Below are 18,036 nucleotides of genomic sequence, written 5' to 3'. Positions count from 1 at the left end.
ACAACTCCTAACGTTTCAACATGTAGTATATACAACAAATAATAACATTTTATATCAGGACAAAATATTATTGTTTCATTGGATGCATGGCGTGGCACATTACAAAATCTGAAAACATTGCAAATAAGCCCCCTTGTGACTGTTTACAGGAGCCGCTGTCATAATACAATATCATATCAAGCAACCTGATTCCCAACCAGCGATTCAGAAACATCCTGAAACCATCCCCCACAACATAGTGAGCATAGCGACAATACTTCATTACATATTATGTCCCATCAGCTGCATATATTCACAGGTGTACATATTTATGGTTGCTGCTTTACAGCCACCAATGTTTTTGACAGCATGGCTGACATGAGAATCGCCTTGGGCAACAGGAGCATAACTACAAAACCTTTCCTATGCCAGATTTCCCTGAAACTGGTTTTACATAAGGTAGCATTCTTTTAAAATTGGCAGAAAATAACGAATGGATATGGGTACCTCAAAATGTGCCATCAATGGCCAACACCCTTTTAATTATTGGAATTTTGTTCCAAGCCCCTTCACGCCCCCGTCATGTCAACTGGACAGACATAAATCATAGCCTTCCCTCTACAGATCTCTCTCCTAATCCTTTGGTTATAGACATTCAAGTAAAATTGTTGGATGGATGCAGTCCATGGAAAGGACTTTTAAAGCCCCAATTCTATGTCAAGACTAGAGGCGAGCATTATGCTTCAACTTCTTTATTCACTCTTCAGCAGTTTCAAAAATAAACATAACACAACTGAAAAGGTGTGTCTCTCTTCATCTCTTTTTTTTACAAAACTACAAATCCCACTGGCTCTGCAGTCCTCCTAGTGGCAGTCCAGCCTATGACCACATCCTGTTCTTGGACTCCTCCTCTTCTTTTCCTGCTCTTCAAGCAGATCAGTACTCTTTCTACTCTACTCCAGACGTAGAGCAAGTTTAAGTGTATGTGTATGCATATTGGTTGGATAGAACAGTAAATTATGTGAGAGCCAAGTGCTATTGTAGTATTTATAGTAGAAATGCATATGGAACATGCAAGAAATGTAAGGAGAAGCGACCGTAGGATGCGAGCGAGAATTGTTAGTGGCACCGAGCGGTCAAACAGCGTGATAGGATTCTCAGTGCCCCCGGGGGCTTGTCCTCCCGCACAGCCACAAGAACTCCACGGCCCTCACCCTCGCGCGGTCAGAGCTTTAGCGAGAGCGATGCGGTGGCCCCCTCCTGCAGGGAGGAGGAGCCAAAGACCCACGTCGCACAAGCGCATTGCCTGTGCGACTTTGCCGAAGTACAGCAGCGTTCAAGAAAGCCGAGCACGGTGGTGATTGTTGCTGCGCTCAGACGAACGCAACGAGCAATTGCGGGCTGCAAAGCCACTGGCAGAAGCCCAGATTACTGCGACTCAGCAGTAGAGTTCAGAGGCTCAGAAAGTCATAAAGATACGTGGTAGAGTCACATGACTGCAGAGGTAGCAGCTCTCAGAAAATCTGAGCCCGGAGAGGCCCAAGACAGTGCGGACAGGCACACAAAGGGATTCAAGAGATACAGGTGCTGGTCACATAATAAAAAGAAAAAAACATTTCGAAAAAAATATATGAGTTTAGTGCAGCAAAGTACTGGACTTAGGAGATCATTCTCTTGTAACCCAAATCATCACAACCAACATAGCAGTGGGCGTGCATAAGACACCGCACAGGTATCAGGCACACAGCACCCAACATCATGTCCGAATTCGAATGGAGCGAGGAGGAGCAATCCCTGGACCTTGCCTCCAGCTTTAAGGAAGTGCTGGGAAGCTTGTTGGTAGATGCTGTGACCCAAGAAGTGAAACCCTTACAGGAGAGGCTGGAGACACTAGAGTCGATGCTTAACCATCCCAGTGAAAGAACTGTACAAGAAGACAGCACGCCCACGGAGTCCTTGGCAAGAGGCCCGAAGAGGAGTAATAAGACCCGTAAGAGGAAACCCTCTAATGACCCCCGGGCGACCTTACGGGTTGACAGAAAAGGCCCCAGAGGCTGCTGACGCATTTTCAAAGCTAAGAGAGGCATTCATGCAAAGGTCGACAGTGCCAAGCCTCACAACCCCCTTCCCAGGGGAAGAAAATATGGGCAAAGATGACCCAAGCTCGGAAGAAGAGCCAGCAGAAGATGAGTGATCCTCCCACAAAGGGGGAGAGAAGGAGGAGGAGGCATGGGAAAGGCCCAGCGGGGGCAAGAAAGCCTGCAAGGAGAAGCATATGGACGAAGAGCCAGAGGAAGTGTTGGGACATGTTCGACCCAGACAGCAATAGGAACCTGAGATCCTCCGATTGGCAGCCTTCCCCCAGGGTAACAAAGTACATGGCCCTGAGACTGAGGAAAGCACTTGACAAGCAAGTGAGACAGCGATTGATAGCCAAATGTCCCCGACCGGACCTGCCTGGCAAAGTGGCAGAGACGCCGGAATTAGACCCGAAAATGCTGGCGTTCGTCTCAAAGACTAGCAAAGACCCACGCAAGGGGATAGACAGATCTTGGCGGAGCTGCCAGGAGAAAGTGCTAGATATTTCCGGCCCGCTGGCCAAGATTATGGACCTGGCCAAAAGGGCCAGAGACACCGGAGAAGAGTGCGACCCAGAGGCCCTCGCAAATTGGACGCAGAGAGCAGTATGTTTATTAGGCAATGCAAACTGTGCCATTTCCTCAGAGAGGAGGAGAGGCCTACTGCTCAAGATAGACACCAAGTTGAGTGACTTGGCGTCCTACGAAGACGGAGAAGCAGCACAAGGTCTTCTCTTCGGGGAGACCTTTGGCAAAGAGATGGGCAGATTTGTGGGCACCTACACATCCCTGGAAAAAGCCTAAGCATCAATACGCAAGATCTTACCGGGCAGAGTTTTTGCCTGGACCGGCTGCTAATGGGGTTGAGCAGCTGGTTGTTTCCCCAGAGGCAGAAGGCCTCAAAATCCCAGAGCCGAGTCCTCGGAGACCAAGCAGCAGGACGCGTTTTTCCCCGACAAGAGGGCGATTCCTGAGAAGTCGCAGAGGAGCCGGCCGAGGCCAGAGCTTCACCCCAGGTAAGAGAACCACATTATCCACCAGTGGGTGGGAGAACTCTTTACTGGGGAAACTGGTGCGATCTTTCCAGTGATGCATGGGTTCTGCAAGCCATCAGAGGCCTGCAGCTGGAGTTTATACAGGAGCCAGTTCAAGAACAAGGAGATGAAGCTAGTGCAAGCAGAGCGAGAGAATTTACACCGGGAGCTCCGAAAACTAGAGTAATAGAGAGGTGCAGATCAGCCCCGAGATTCGTGAGCTCTATGTTTTTAGTGCACAGAAAAGAGAAAGTGGGCCCAGTCATAAACCAGAGGGAATTGAACGGTTGGATTGTATACCATCATTTCAAGATGGAAGGCATACACCAGCTGAGAGACAACTTGAGAGAAGGGGACTGGCTAACGAGAGGATGCTTACCCGACAGTTCCAGTGCAAGAGGAGTTTAGGACCTTCCTAGCATTCCGCTGGAACGGCCAGCCATGCCGTTTCAGTACAATGCCCTTTGGGCTAGCCTTAGTGCCCTGGGCTTTTATCAAACTGATGAGGCCAGTAGCAGCAGTGATCCGGGAGAAAGGGATCTGATTATATACCTAGACGACCTCCGGGTCCTGGTGGAGGAACAGCGAGCACTAGTCTACCAGACCGCATGGGCACAAAATCTCATGGCCTCGCTGGGATTTCTAGTGAACAGAGAGAAGTCAGAGACCACTCCGGCGCAAAGACTAGATTTCCTGGGTTTCCCATTAGACTCTATGGGAGTGGGAGTGGGGACACAGAAGCATGGCAACGTTGCTAATGGTGCCGGTGCTTTGTGACCGGTCTGCCTACTGTGGCCGCTGTGCCCCGGCAGGGACTGACCTGTCGGGCACAGTGGCTCCGGCAGGCAGACCTGTAATATGCCTGTCTGGAAACAACAGTGCCAGTAAGCTTACCAGCACCCTTGTTTCCGGACCAGCAAGGTTGTGATGAGGCCCATGGTCCTGAAGCGTGAAATGGCCCCCAAAGTCTGTTTCATTTTCATAATCTGTTTCTGTATGTGCGACAGCCCCCGCCAATTTTCAGTAAAGCAAAGGCCCAAGCAATCAAATGTAGTCACTGATGGAATGATGACCATTACTTAACATGTTAGGCATTTTGATCTTCTTACCTTGTAGTATTAACTGTTAGCTTCAAATCAGACATGAAGTTAGTGTACACATCTATCAACTGCTGTAGGGCTTTTGGGGTACGGGCAATTAAAACTGTGTCATCTGCGTACGCCAATACAGGGAGGCAGTTAGCACCCACCCTAGGATAATCTGCCTTCGACTCCACTAGTGCTCTGTTTAAGGAATTAATGTACAAAGCAAAAAAAACAATGCACAGGGGCTACGACACATCCTTGGCGCACTCCCGAGGCTACCTGTGCATTGCCCCTGCTCCCCAAAACAACACATGCTCTAGTGTCAATAATTTGCAGTACTTCTAACAACTCGGCCGGGCAGCCTATGGTCCCAAGCACCTTCCATAGCATAACCCTATCCACTCTGTCAAAGGCTGCGCTCAGGTCCATGAAGGCCAGATAGATTGGTTCACCCCTTACAAAGATAGAGGATGCCCCAACCAAATATAGATTAAGTGCTTTGTCTCGAGTATCCAAACCTGGCATGATGCCATATTGGGTTTCCAAGAAGATTTGATTTGAAGAATCCATTCCTCTAGGTGTTGCAAGACAACACATCCAAAGACCTTGAAGGAGGTGTCCAACAGAGAAATGGACCTGTACACCAGGGGGCTGCCCGGATCACCTTTTTTCAAATATTCGGGTACATAATGGCACTTTTGCATGATTGTGAATATACTCATGATTCCAGATAGGAATTAAAACAAATTGTCAGCAGTGGAACCCACAATTCCATTTCCCCCCTTGGATAAATCTACAGGGACTGCGTCTGGACCTGGTGCACGGTTTTGTGATCGCTGTTTGACTGCTGTTTCCACCTCCTTCAAAGTCAGATGAAGTGTGGAGCACTGATCACTGTCCTCGTATCTGGCTGCCTGGCCCTTGAACAGGGGCGTGAAATTATCTGACCATGTTCTGGCACTCACATAATGTTCCCTATGTGTCTTTGCCCTCTTATATGCTGGTCCACCTGCAACAAAATCCCAGAATTTCTTGGAATCCTTATTGGAGGCAGCTAAAAGAAATTCTTCCCACGCTGCATTCTGCATTCAACATACAGAGTTTTCATAATTTCCACTGACCTTTTATAAGTTGCCCTGGCCCTGATGATATCTCACCTAGTGCTGTCCTTGTTATGTAAAATCCCCTTCAAGGTGGTCTGTGCAGTCCTGCATGTGTCATCAAACCAGCTAATTGGATTTCCTTAGCCATTTTTGAAATCCTGCTGAAATAAATCTGCCAGGGTCCTCCAAAGTTTTTCTGAGGCGAGTGTGATTTGGTGTGGCTCAGTATCATGAGCAAGACTACTTGTGATATGATCTAAGTTTGTATACACTGCATTGTGTTGGGCCAATATCGGATCGCACTTTGCCCATCTTACCCTACGTTTACAGTGTGGGTTGTGTCCGGAGGGAGCAGGGACTGGGGGTTGTATTTGACTTTGTGCCTGTGGCGGCCCGCCACCAATCACCAGGGCGGGCCACACCAAGTACCCGGATTTACAGCTGCACTGTGATCACGCAGCGGCTCCCCAGAGACATACAACGTAGCTGGGGGGAGCCAGCAAACAGTATCCTCGGCCACGGGGCACCCAGGCCAAGGCTGCAGGAATTGGCCATGATCACATGGCAGTACAAGTCCCTTGGGACAGTGTTGCCCAGCAGGGGCACTATCGGGATTCCGGGCCATGGGGACAGGGCCTCAGCATGCAGCGCAGCAACAGCATGGTGCCAACAGTAAACACGCAGGGGCCAGCTCTTGCTTGACTGACGAGCCGGAACTGGCTTGTCCCTTTTATTAAGTCGGTCACATGGTTAGCAGCATGTAACCAAGGCACAAGTCCTGGGAGCTACCATGCTCCCAGGAGGGGTGACATGTAACATTGTCTATCAGGGCATGTGTTGGCAAGGGACTGAGTAGGTCAATTTTAGTTGAATAGGCAAGAATATCGAGGGAGGTATACTGAGGTCAACAACAAACAGAATCTTAGAGGGGCATTAAACCTGCAACCACTCTGCAGTTAAACACACAGAATTCTAATGTTTGCATAGTTCCAAAGTAATTCCTGTAACAACCGATAAACAATGTAATTGCTGTTTTAATTAAACGAAAGCATTTAGTATATTTGGTAATTGCATTTGCTGTTTTTGGAGTATGTGAGTTTTGATGGTGTCAAGTATTTCTTTAAATACAAAAGCCCTGTTAGGGAGCACTCACCTGATTTCGCCTCTACGCTGATTTCAGCTTGTTGATTGTTTCCACGGCAACAAGCGGGAAGACGTCACGACTACCGCCTTTACAGCCGAACGGCCCTCGCGCTGTGATCCATTCCAACGGACTTTTTTTATATTTCAAAAACTTTAGTAGCCCATTAGATTGGCACAGTCGGCACCTTCAGTTGCTGAGTCATTTCGAAACGGGGTGGATGGATGGATTTATTTTAGCCCTAGGAGATTTGAGATAGTTACCATTTGAGTAAAGGACCTTGCGACGTTCTGTTCCTCATCACGTGAGTTGGACGTTAATTTCAGGCAATGTACATCCACGCATGCTGCTTACTCTTGAGCCTGCGCCTTCGTATCCATGTGTTTATGCAAGAGCGGGAATGCTGTGTCTGGAGCGGGCATTGTGGCCGAGAGTTTACGTTGGCATTCTAGTAAATTCACAGGCGAATTTGTAGTGAATCATTGGTGGGGGTCCAGTGCAGAAGGTCAGAACACTTCGAGTCCTGTGTGTTCAGCCGACAATCTTGGTTGCAGGGATCACCCTGCTAGACTGTGGGCCCACGGTCATATCGCAGCCTGGGGGTACCCAGGTCAACACGGCACATCACAACCGGAGTTGCCCATCACAGGCTCTGGAATCTGACTGCAGAGTTGCCCTGCAGGGGCTCTGCACAGCTTTGCGCGAGAGGACAGTGTTGCTTCGTAGGGGACCTGTCATGGTAGAGGGTCCTCTGCCTGTAAACCAGCGCCATCCCAGGGCTGTAAATGATGAGACACCAGGCTGAAGTCTGGGCGCTCATCATTTTTATTACATGGGTCACATTATCACAGATATGTTACAATAGCAGGAGCCCTAGCAGGTACTCAACACTACTTGAAGCACACCACACTCCTCCTTTTTCATAACTAAATCAAAATGAGTATCACTGGACATGGATGAATCAGCAGTCATTAACAGCAACACTTGGAATCCATGGATGAAATGATAAGCACACATTAATACTCACACATTTGCAAACATAAAACATATAGTGAGCACTCTATACAAATCTGGCAGGTGCCGGTCGGGGTTGTGGATGCTGGTGGCATGTTGGTAGTTCTACCACATTCTAAGAGACCCTTTATTAACCTGGGCTCAGTAGGACTTCAAACACTGAATTGACACCATTGTCAGCTACTGGCACCATATAAAGCATGCCGACAATTTGCAGGAGCACAGCTTCACTTCCATTCTAACTGGTACCACATTAAGCATGACATGCAAGTCCTTACAGCGCGGTTAACGTCCCCAGAATCACGCTATCCTGCTCCCCAAGTGGGAGGGCAACAGGTAAGTGGCGAAACAATTGTGGCGGTGCTTTGTGCATCGCATCCATTGGCTTTATTCCCTTTGGATGTATCATGCTGTTTGGGTTCTAAGCAAGGCGTCAGCTATTCTGTCTGCCAGCAAGGGTTCTAATGGGTGTACCTGTGATAACATACTTCAGATTCGATTTCTGAAGGGCGTATGTTATGTTCCCAGACTTAACCAGGGGGAGGAAGAAGGAAGAACACAGAGTGGAGGCGGAGCAGGTAAGTTAAAAAGACTTTATTGCCACAAACCCAAACATGGGAGCCGCACCAACCACTAGACTCGCTGCAGCAACTGACTCTCGCTGACTCCCGCGCAGCGCATCAACCAGGAACATTGAAAGGATTCTGCTGCCTGACCCGCCACACAGGGAACAGCAACCGGTACACGGGTCCGGCTGCAGTTCCCACTAAACACCTTTCCCCTTAACTAAACAAGCTTAACACATAGTTTTTGAACATGATCGGAGGTCGTTGCGCATGTGCACAATGCACAAGATCCTTCAACCTCCACCATCCTCAACCTGGAAAGAACCACCTCCATTCTCCACATCTTCAACTGGCGTCCAGGGATTACCCAACGCAACAGCAGCGTAAATCACTCTCAATCCATACCTGATCCCCAACCAGGTCATCACTGAGCAACACTCCATTACGGCCATCATCCTTGGTTAACTCTTGGAGCACCCTTTGGCTCATCTCCACCCTCACTATATACTTTGCTCCCTGTCTCATGGCATCACACCAGTTGGCTTAGACTCCATTTGGCACCATCATCTAACATGGCCACAGTACCCATGACTCTTTCCTGGGAACAGATAAACATGGAGCACCCGCACCTCTCCTCAATCTCACATAGTCACCAACCACAACCAGTTCCCTGTTCACAGGCTTACTGCTATCATACCACTGTTTGTACTTCTCCTGACATCTCATATCGCAAACCAGAGCTTCAACATCAAATTGGAAATTTTTGCCAGATAGAGTGTCCATTTCACCACTCTGTTGAAACGCTTCACCATTCTATTTTGGAGCGGACAACATAAAGCCGTAGTCTCATGTTGCACCGCCGCCCCTCTCAACTAATCAGTCGCCATATTTTACTTAAATTGCACACCATTGTCAGTAACCAGGGTGGACGGAAACCGCTCAACTCTAAGAATTGCATCAAGAAACTCTAGAACAGACTTCACTGTAGCCTCAACTCACCAGCCCACACAAGGCCATTTAGAATAGCAGTCCATTAACACAAACATACATTTTTTCCTGTGATAACATTTTGACGAAGGACCAATTATATCCAGTGCCACCTTCTACCATGGCTTCGTAGGAAACTTCATAGGACACAAAGAAGGTTCTACCACAACATGTGACCTATCGCAATATGCACATGGTATACTATTCCTCACAAACTGCTCCACCTCAGCGTCCATGCTCGGCCTCCAGTATGCCTCCCTCACTCTCCTTTTAATAAAATTCCTCCCTAAGTGTCCTTTATGGGCAATCTCCAGGATGAGATGCCCCGTCCCTCTTGGGGAAGCAGTGTTCACACCCCTACATAAAATGTCACCATCCATCCACAACTCTGCTTTAACCTGCTCAAACTGTGCACAAACACCAGCAGCCCCCTTAGATCAGTCACTCCGCAACAGCTGATGAATACTAGCCATGTCTGCATCCTCCCCACTCTCCTCATGCCACCTGGCCCAGTCCAACACACCTTCTTGACCAACTTGCACAATCATGGACCACCCCTCCTCACAAATATCTCCCCCGGCCTCACGGGGAAGCCGGAAAAGGCAATCCACCACAACATTATGTGGGCATGGGACATAGACCACAGAAACATTCTATTCCTGAAGGGTGAGAGCCCAATGATTGATTCTCAAGAAACCACCCACACCTTTCACACTCAACGCATGAACCAAACATTTGTGATAGTCTTCAAGATAAATAGCACACCCCACAAAAAAAAACATAAAGTGGTTGATCGCCCAAAAATAAGCCAGAGCTACTCTCTCTACTGTAGAATAGTACATCTTCGCACCTTGCAACGCCCTGGAGGCATATGCAATCACACTCTCTTTGCCCTCCTGCACTTGCATCAAGGAAGCACCAAGCCCACCCGTACTAGTATCAGTCATAAGAATCATCTTGCAGTACAGATTGAACATGCTAAGTGCGGGGTCCCCCACAATACTATTTTTCACTTGAGAGAATGCCCCCTCACATTCTGTGCTCCACACAAATCTGACATTCCTCTTCAACAATTCCCTCAATGGCGCACAAATGGTAACTAACCCCTCTATACATTTAGAATAGTATTTAGCCAGGCCCAAGAACGCCTTCAGCGCATCCTTATTCTGAGGTACCGGGGCTTCCAGCACAGCATCCACCAAGCTGGTTTTGGGCCTGATCCCTCACCATTCAATGGAATTACCTGGGTAAGACACTTTCATTACCTTGAACTTGCACCTTTCCTGCTTAACCATGAGACCAGCTTGATTTAAAATCCTCAATACCTCATGGACATACCCATCACGACTCTCAGAATCAGGTGCATACACTAGAATACCCTGAAAACACTTCACGTAGGACAACCCCTTGAAAAACCATTCAATGACTCTTTGGAACACTGCTGCAGTTGACACCAACCCAAACAACATCCTTTTGAACATGTAGGCCCCAAACGGTATAGGTCGGAGCTCTAGAGTCAGGATGCAACACAACCTGAGGGTTTGCGCTAAATCAATAAATCGTAGAAAAATACCTGGCTCTGTGCAGAAGAGAGATCATCTCTTGCACTTTAGGCAAAGGGTGCAAATCCATCCAAATATTATTAAGAGACCCAAGGTTTACACACATTTGTATGTTTCTGTCTCCCTTCTTCGCAATTACCACAGGAGATATCCATTCTGCAGCTTCAATTGGTTCAATCACATCATTCTTACACCGTTTGTCAAGTTCAGATTTAAGTTTCTCCCTCGGCAATAAAGGAACAGTCTGAACCTTGTGCACCACAGTCTTGGCCCCTTTTCAAAATTATTTTGTGGCAAACCCCCTTCACGCAACCAAGGTAATCAGCAAACACATTGCAGTATCAAGAACACATATCATCTTCCACTAACATAACCACCCCCGTAGCATTTGGGTTTAAAATGATCTGCAACCCCTTCTGATGCTTCCAGCTCAGTAAGGATACTTCCTTGTCCGCCACATACAACACACCCCTTATGGCCCTATCCTTAAATGCATCTTCAACAGACGTTGACCCCACAATATTAATTAGTGTGCCACCATACCCTTTGGGATATATATCTGGCCCATCCAATTCCTCTATATCCAAACCCAACATTTTCAAAGCATCTACACCCACAGCAGTGTATCTTGAACCTGAGTCCGCCATCATCCTCAACTTCCACCCATCAACCTTCACTTCACACAAAGGAGCATCAACGTCCTCACTATCCACATTTGAAATCAGTAAATCACCCACACCTTCTTGGAACAAATTATCCTCATCAACATATCCTACTTCCCCTCTGTTTCTACACACTTTTGCTAAGTGCCCTTTCCTATTGCATTTCATACACATAGCATTTCTGGCAAGGCAGCGCACACCAGTTGAAATGTGAACCCCCCCTACCCCACAAGTATAACAAACAACATTGACTCTTGAGCCTTACACCTTGGACCCCTGGAAAGACCCTGTTCTGGCTTTGCCCCTTTTGGTGGAAGGGATTCTGTGTCTTGAAAGTCTTTGGGGGCTTTTTGCTCACATTGTTCACTTCCCCTCTGGAAGTATTTAAGGTCGTGGAGTATTCTGAAGACTGCTCCACCAACTTGGCCATGTCAATGGTTTGGTCCAGGGAAAGATCCCTCACCATCAAAAGTCTTTCCTGTAGCTTCTTGTCTCCAGTACATCTCACGATCTGGTCATGCATCAGGCTGTCAGCATGCGCCCCAAATTCACAATTTTTCCTTAGTGCTCGCAAAGCAGCTACAAACATGCTCACTTTTTCTCCTGGCTGCTGAAAGCGAGAGAAGAACAGGTGACGTTCCATGACGACGTTTATAATGGGACCAAACTGGGCAAGAAGGGCCTGTTCGGTAGCCTGATAGACATCCTGGGCATCGCCCTGCCTTTCTGCTATCGGTATGATGGGGAGAGCCTCAAAGATCCTTTGGCCTTCTACGCCCAGACAATGGAACAAAATGCCCTGCTTCCTCTCTGGATCAAACCCTTTCCCTCCAATTGTAATAAAGTACATGTCAAAAATCTTTTTCCACTGGACCCATGCAATGGCAGGCTCATCTGGTGTAGCCTGAAAGACAGGCAGGGCCTGTATGGTTGCCTGCATCACTCCAAATTACTTGGCGCAGCTCCCAATGTGTGCACCTCTAATCCACAGGTCACATAAACATCGGCAGTCCAATCCACAGCTTTGCAGAAAGGCAAAGAAACAACTTGCAACTACCCCACACTCTTTCAAAGAGCTCCTCTCTCCAGCCTCAATAACTCAGCAGTTCCTTGCACGTCCAGATAACCACCACCAGATGGCGCTGGGGCAAAGAACGATCCCTTACATGGACTGTAGAAATACTTGGGTCCACACAGTGACCACTTGTCACCAGTATGTTACGTTCCCAGATGTAACCAGGAGAAAAAGAAGAATGAACACGGAGCCGAGGCAGAGCAGGTAAGTTAAAAAGGCTTTATTGCCACAAGCCCAACTTCTGACATGGGAGCGGCGCCACCCACAAGACACGCTGCGGCAACAGACTCTCGCTGTCCCCCTCATAGCGCTTCACCAAGGAACATTAAAAGGATGCTCCTGCGTGACCCGCCACAGGAAAAAGTGATAGGCCCAGCGATACACAGCTCACAGAGTGTGGGGCTACATCTCCCACTACAGCATCCCTAGTTTTTATGTACTTTGCAGTTTGGTTGGTGCAATTTCCCCTTTGACCACCCTTTTGGGCAGAACCCAGATTGTGGGTAGTACATAACTCTGTCTACATTCTCATTAAAGTCCACATGTGCAGGTACTTGTGAGTGGATATCTCGGGGTCGTATTGTTCAATATCCAAGTGGGCCATGCAACTGAACCCAACATGACCAGCTACAGGGATACATGGATTGGAGAGTGGGCTGATGGGTTCTGTTGCTCTATTTCCATATTCCGCTGTTGGAGGGCTATGGTACCAGAGGAGACCGAAAGACTGAATTTTGAAAAACGATATGGTGTGGTTCTTGAAATGTTCTAGCTAATGTTTGAGATTTTCTACTAATTTAAAGAGAGTTGCTGTCTGTCTTATTGCAAGAAGAGTCCAGGGTTGGGTTCCAATCCCTCTCAGTACTTAGTCATCCTCTACCACATCATTTACTGTGGTGAAGGGCGATCTGAAAAGGAAAATCGTGCTTCTCATTGGGGCGTAGGGGATCCTAAGGTCATTTCCCACCTATTAAATCTCTCCTAATTAGTATGTGGCAACTGCTAGTATCAGCCACTACACTGAATTTCTCAACCACGCTGCTCTTCTGATTACTATTGCCACCGGTTATTTCTTATCAGTGGAAGTGAAGAATTGGTGCTGGGAAGGCCTGCAACTAAATCTTCGTGTGACTAAAGCATTTTATTTATTTTATTTATTTATTAGCATTCATAGAGCGCACAGCAGCCCTTAGGCATTGTAGCGCTGTTACAAAAAGACTTGCTGATTACAAGGAAAGTGGTGTGCATAGTGGTTACAAGGCAGCAGCACAGCTTAGTGGTTACAAGGCAGCTTTGCTTAGTGTTTACAAGGACATAATATGCATACTGGTTACATTGGTGGTTACATTAGTGGTTACAAGGACATACTGTGCATAGTGGTTACATTGGATACAGTAGCAGTTAATTACATGCTTAGCTTAATCAAAGTTACAGATATTGCTTTCTGAGCCTGAGGAGTTAGTGGAACAGGGTGGTTTTGAGGGTTTTGCGAAAGATGAGGAGGGATGGTTCTGCTCTTAGTTCACTGGGGAGCGCGCTCCATAATTTGGGAGCTATGTGGGGGAAGCCTAGACCTCCGGCGTTAGCTCTTTTAATGATTGGGACTTGCAATTGGTTGGTATGGTGACTTCTTTTGGGACGGTTATAACTGACTCGGTTGATGGTTTCCGTTAGGTAGGATGGTGCTGTGTGACTCAGGAATTTGTGCGTGATGGTTAGGATTTTGAAGCTGACACACTCCTTAACAGGCAACCAGTGAGCATCTCGTCTGGCTTGAGTGATGTGAATTCTTTTGGGAATGCTGAGAGCTGCACGTAGCGCATTGTTCTGCACTATTTGTAGCCGGTTGACATTTCTGGCTGAGGTGCCTGCAAGGATGGCATTGCAGTAGTCCAGCTTGGTGGTGTGGGCCGAGGCTGAGGCAATGGCACTGACCTGTCGTGTCATAGAGAGGGTCGAGTCAAGGTAGACTCCAAGGGTTTTTGCGGAGGTGGAGACTGGGATATTGGTGTTGTCTATAGTGAAATTGTCATACTTTTTGTTGAGTTTAGGCAAGATTGGGACCAAGGAGTATGATCTCGGTTTGGTCCCCGTTAAGGCATAGACCATTGATTGCCATCCAGGTTTGGATGGTGGTGTAGGTTTGGAGGAGGGCTGTTGCGTCCTGGTCGTAGTCACCAGAGAGGGGGAGCAGTACTTGTGTGCAGTACTTGTGTGTCGTTGGCATAGTTCGTCTAGGCTATGCCGAGCGAGTCCAGAAAGTCAAATAGAGGTTTAGTAAATAGGTTGTAGAGGGTAGGGGCAGTGCATGATCCGTGAGGCTCTTGGAGCCTGCCTAAATCAGCCCAGAGGATCGCTAATATTTTCATGATAGAGAGGCGAATGGACAGCAAGGCGTTTGGACAGGGAGTTCAAAGGCTGCGCATTCCATGATGTGATCTGCAAATGACAGGTCGTCTTTATCATCTGCTAATAATGCCTGCGAGTCTGCATGTATGCACATGACCAAATCTACTGATACCTTTCTGCACATGCTCATGAGAAGTGCCCAGATCTGATCTAAATCTTTGAATCACCTGCTATAATGTCACCTGTCCTAAAAGTCATCTGTAAATGATCTCCTACCTAAATCTTGACCTCCAATACTTAGACCTAATTTTACCCAAAACTCTACCCACAAATCTTGACATTAGTATTTAAACATCAAAAATAAAAAAATGCCTCAGCCAAGATATAAATGTGAAACAATAAAAAAGGGGCAACCCCCCCCTTGCCCTCCAATTTATGCTCCACTACAAAACCTGCCTTTAACGCCTTTAATTAAACTCTTTAGTAGGCCCAAAAACCCCTTGCTTTACTTAGCACATAATTGATTACTATTCACATATTATTGCCAGTGACCACTAGAGAGGGCAGGGAAGCTACATGAAATTCACCAGCAGAGGCGAGATTGTGAATAAACGAAATAAGGCTCTGACAAGGAAATAAGACGACATTCCATCCAGATTTATGTGGCGTGAACAAGGGACTGGATACCCACAGATTCAGCCTGCCTTTGTATCTTCCAACATTGAGCTTTTAACAACTAATAATAAAAAATACAACAATCTAAGAGTGTAATGATGAGAAATGCCCATTTCTCCCCCACCCCCCAAAGAAAATCTTCCTCCACCCACTCCTCGGTTACTACCTCCATCTGAGGAGTCTCTGGGGCACAATAAGCTGACGAACAAACTATAGTACTACTATGTGAGCCCGTTCTACACTCTCCTTTACACTGCCATTACCTACACATCCTTCGACCTCACCCCAGTACTTACTTGTGAGGTGATCTACCTCTCTTCTATGTTTATTTTTCTCCCGCCCCCTCCCTGAGGTTTTAACCTCTCATTGGCCCGCCAGCCCTAAGTTAAAAAAAGGTCCTGCCTATGGTAGGGTCTTGACAGTATAAGATGTCCCTTTCTCTCTCTCCTTGTGGGTCTTGGAAGGGCAACGTGCAGATTATCAGATGTGGTATACCCCAACAAGGCTTGGGGATACCGCCCTAGGTACATGATTCCCGGTGCCCCTACTGGGCAAAGGAACACAGGCTGAGACGGGCAAAAGCCATGCCACTGCTTAGGCACACCTCGCACAGTCAACATTCTCTGGCAGAGGCCACGCCCACGCCGCAGCATAGCTATGGTACGGTAACTCGAAGAAGAGCTTGCCTCTCGAAAGCGGTCTGAACGGAGGGGGTGTGCAGAACAGGAGCGCCGATCCCTGCAAAATGGAGCCCTGTCCCAGAGCCCTGTACTTGGTCCGGTGCCTCAGTAAGGAGATGGTGGGGTGAGCCCATGATGTCACTGGAAAGAAAAAACGAAAGCGAGAAGCTTATGTGATCTTGTTTGGGAAAAAGCTGTGCTAGACTGTGTTCTGCCATTGGGGACCATGGGGAAATACAGTGAGATTCCTTGTCCCCAGAGGAAGAACAGAGAGGAAAAGGAAAACACCTCTTCCTGTGGAAAAGACCACCAGGGTACTCCCTCCTCAGGCTCGCCTTCCACTTCCGACGGAACTAAAGGAAGAGATTCTGAGGGAATGGAAGGAACCTGACAAAACAACTCTACACAGGTTTCTGGCAAAATGGTACCCCTTAGAAGGGAAGGAGAAATGCATGCCTCAGTCGGAACAGGTAGACACTATCCTTCCTAGTCTGGTGGGCCGATCCTCTATGTCCCCTGAAGAAGACCTCCGAGACACTGCTGATTAGAAGGTGAATGGGGTATTGAAAAAGGTGTATGGAGAGCACATCTCAGGAGAAGCCACATACACATCTTATATGGGTGAGACAGCGTTGGGAGGCCCCAAGTCACTATCCAAAGCTCCTCAAGAGGGGGGAGGATCCAGTTTCAGTTCTTCCGTCGGTTAGAACTCAGATGGAATTTCTCTCGATCCTACCCTACGATGGAGTCAAAGTCTCTATAATGGGGTGGGGGGGGGTGCCAGTCCCTGCATATAAAGGATTGACCCAATGACTTGCATAAGGAAGCATAAGGAAGCCATATCCCCTTTGAAGGGCATAGGATATTTGGGGATTCCATTGAGGACAGAGTCCACAAAGTGTTGAAGGCCGATAAGAAAGCTGGGAAGCCTAGAGGGAAGGTTGACTCTTAGGGCCTCATCACGAGTTGGCCGGTATCCCGGTGGATTTACCACCCGGATACCACCCAACGTAAATAGCATTACCGCAACTTGGCCTGGCGCTATTAAGCTTAAATTCGGCAATGCTATTAATCTCCATTTTCCCCACAAATCCATAGGACTGTATCAGGCATTTTTGGCGCATTTACGCCTATGTAAATGTGCTGAAAATGGGTGGAAAGCTCAAAGCTGGAGATGAGTGCTCCGACTGTCTGCAAAATTCGGGATTGGACGGAGCAGTAATGCGGCGGTAATAGCGTTACCACCGCATTTTTACTGTTGCATCCAACCCGTGATGTGGCCCTTAGTCTAAAGCGCTCTTCCTTCCAAGAGAAGCGGGAAGTCCCAGAGGGGATGCAGCATACATCAACGTCTGAGAAAGGACAGGTCACGATGGGCTCCGGCAATGTTTTTATTTTTTATTTATTTATTTTAAAAAAATGTATTTGGTCTTAAAACAACAAGAGTAAACAGCCGACATATTCGTATAATCTGCATACATAATTCCATTTCACAGAACAATACAACATAAAAACCGAATCAATATTATTAAGAGCAATAAAGTCATCTCATGAAATTATCTTTTTACATAGAAAGAAAGATTTTCAATTTCTCCAATTCATTAAGCTTTTTAAAGCATAACATTTTCCAAGTTTAAACTATCCACAAATCCTACAATGGCTAAAACCAAGGAGGTAGTACAACCTGCCAGGCATGCCTTCCAGAATTTGTCATCATTGCCACTGTAAGGTTGTGTCCAGTCCATGTGTTTTAAAAAAAAAAGACCGTCCTTTTCCCTTGGAGGACTATACAGTGTGTAACCACGTGGAAGGGGGGTTCAGTGTGCTATAGATCTTCCCCAGATATTTGCCCATATTTGCTCAGGATTTCACTAGTGGGGTACATGTTTGATTTGAATTTTAGAAATCACCTTCTAATATTTCTATTTGGATATCTCAGTAAGTAAGTAAGGGGCAGTACTTCCCAATGTGTTGTACTCTAACTTGAGATGGCTCAGGGATCCATATGCATTTAGTTCTTCCAGCGTCTGCAACCAATCATTTCTA

At 47.2% G+C, this 18,036-nt stretch overlaps 1 protein-coding gene across 4 annotated transcripts in view; it reads right to left on the bottom strand.

Annotated features, from left to right (window-relative positions):
• Positions 1 to 18,036, bottom strand: part of LRRC23 (leucine rich repeat containing 23) — a 774,543-nt gene that overhangs the window by 114,132 nt on the left and 642,375 nt on the right. The window contains exon 1 of one of the 4 annotated variants that reach the window (XM_069650641.1): positions 6,433 to 6,712. The exons of 2 other annotated variants lie outside the window; for them this stretch is intronic. The gene's annotated coding sequence lies outside the window, so the exon portion shown is untranslated. Of the gene's footprint in view, positions 1 to 6,432; positions 6,713 to 18,036 lie in introns of those variants that run through there. One more of the 4 variants, XM_069650644.1, reaches the window with a different exon arrangement.

The sequence above is a fragment of the Ambystoma mexicanum genome, chromosome 3p (genome assembly GCF_040938575.1).
Source record: "Ambystoma mexicanum isolate Mex_15411 chromosome 3p, UKY_AmexF1_1, whole genome shotgun sequence".
In the NCBI taxonomy this organism is placed as follows: domain Eukaryota; kingdom Metazoa; phylum Chordata; class Amphibia; order Caudata; family Ambystomatidae; genus Ambystoma; species Ambystoma mexicanum.
This window is presented reverse-complemented; position numbering and strand designations above follow the sequence as displayed.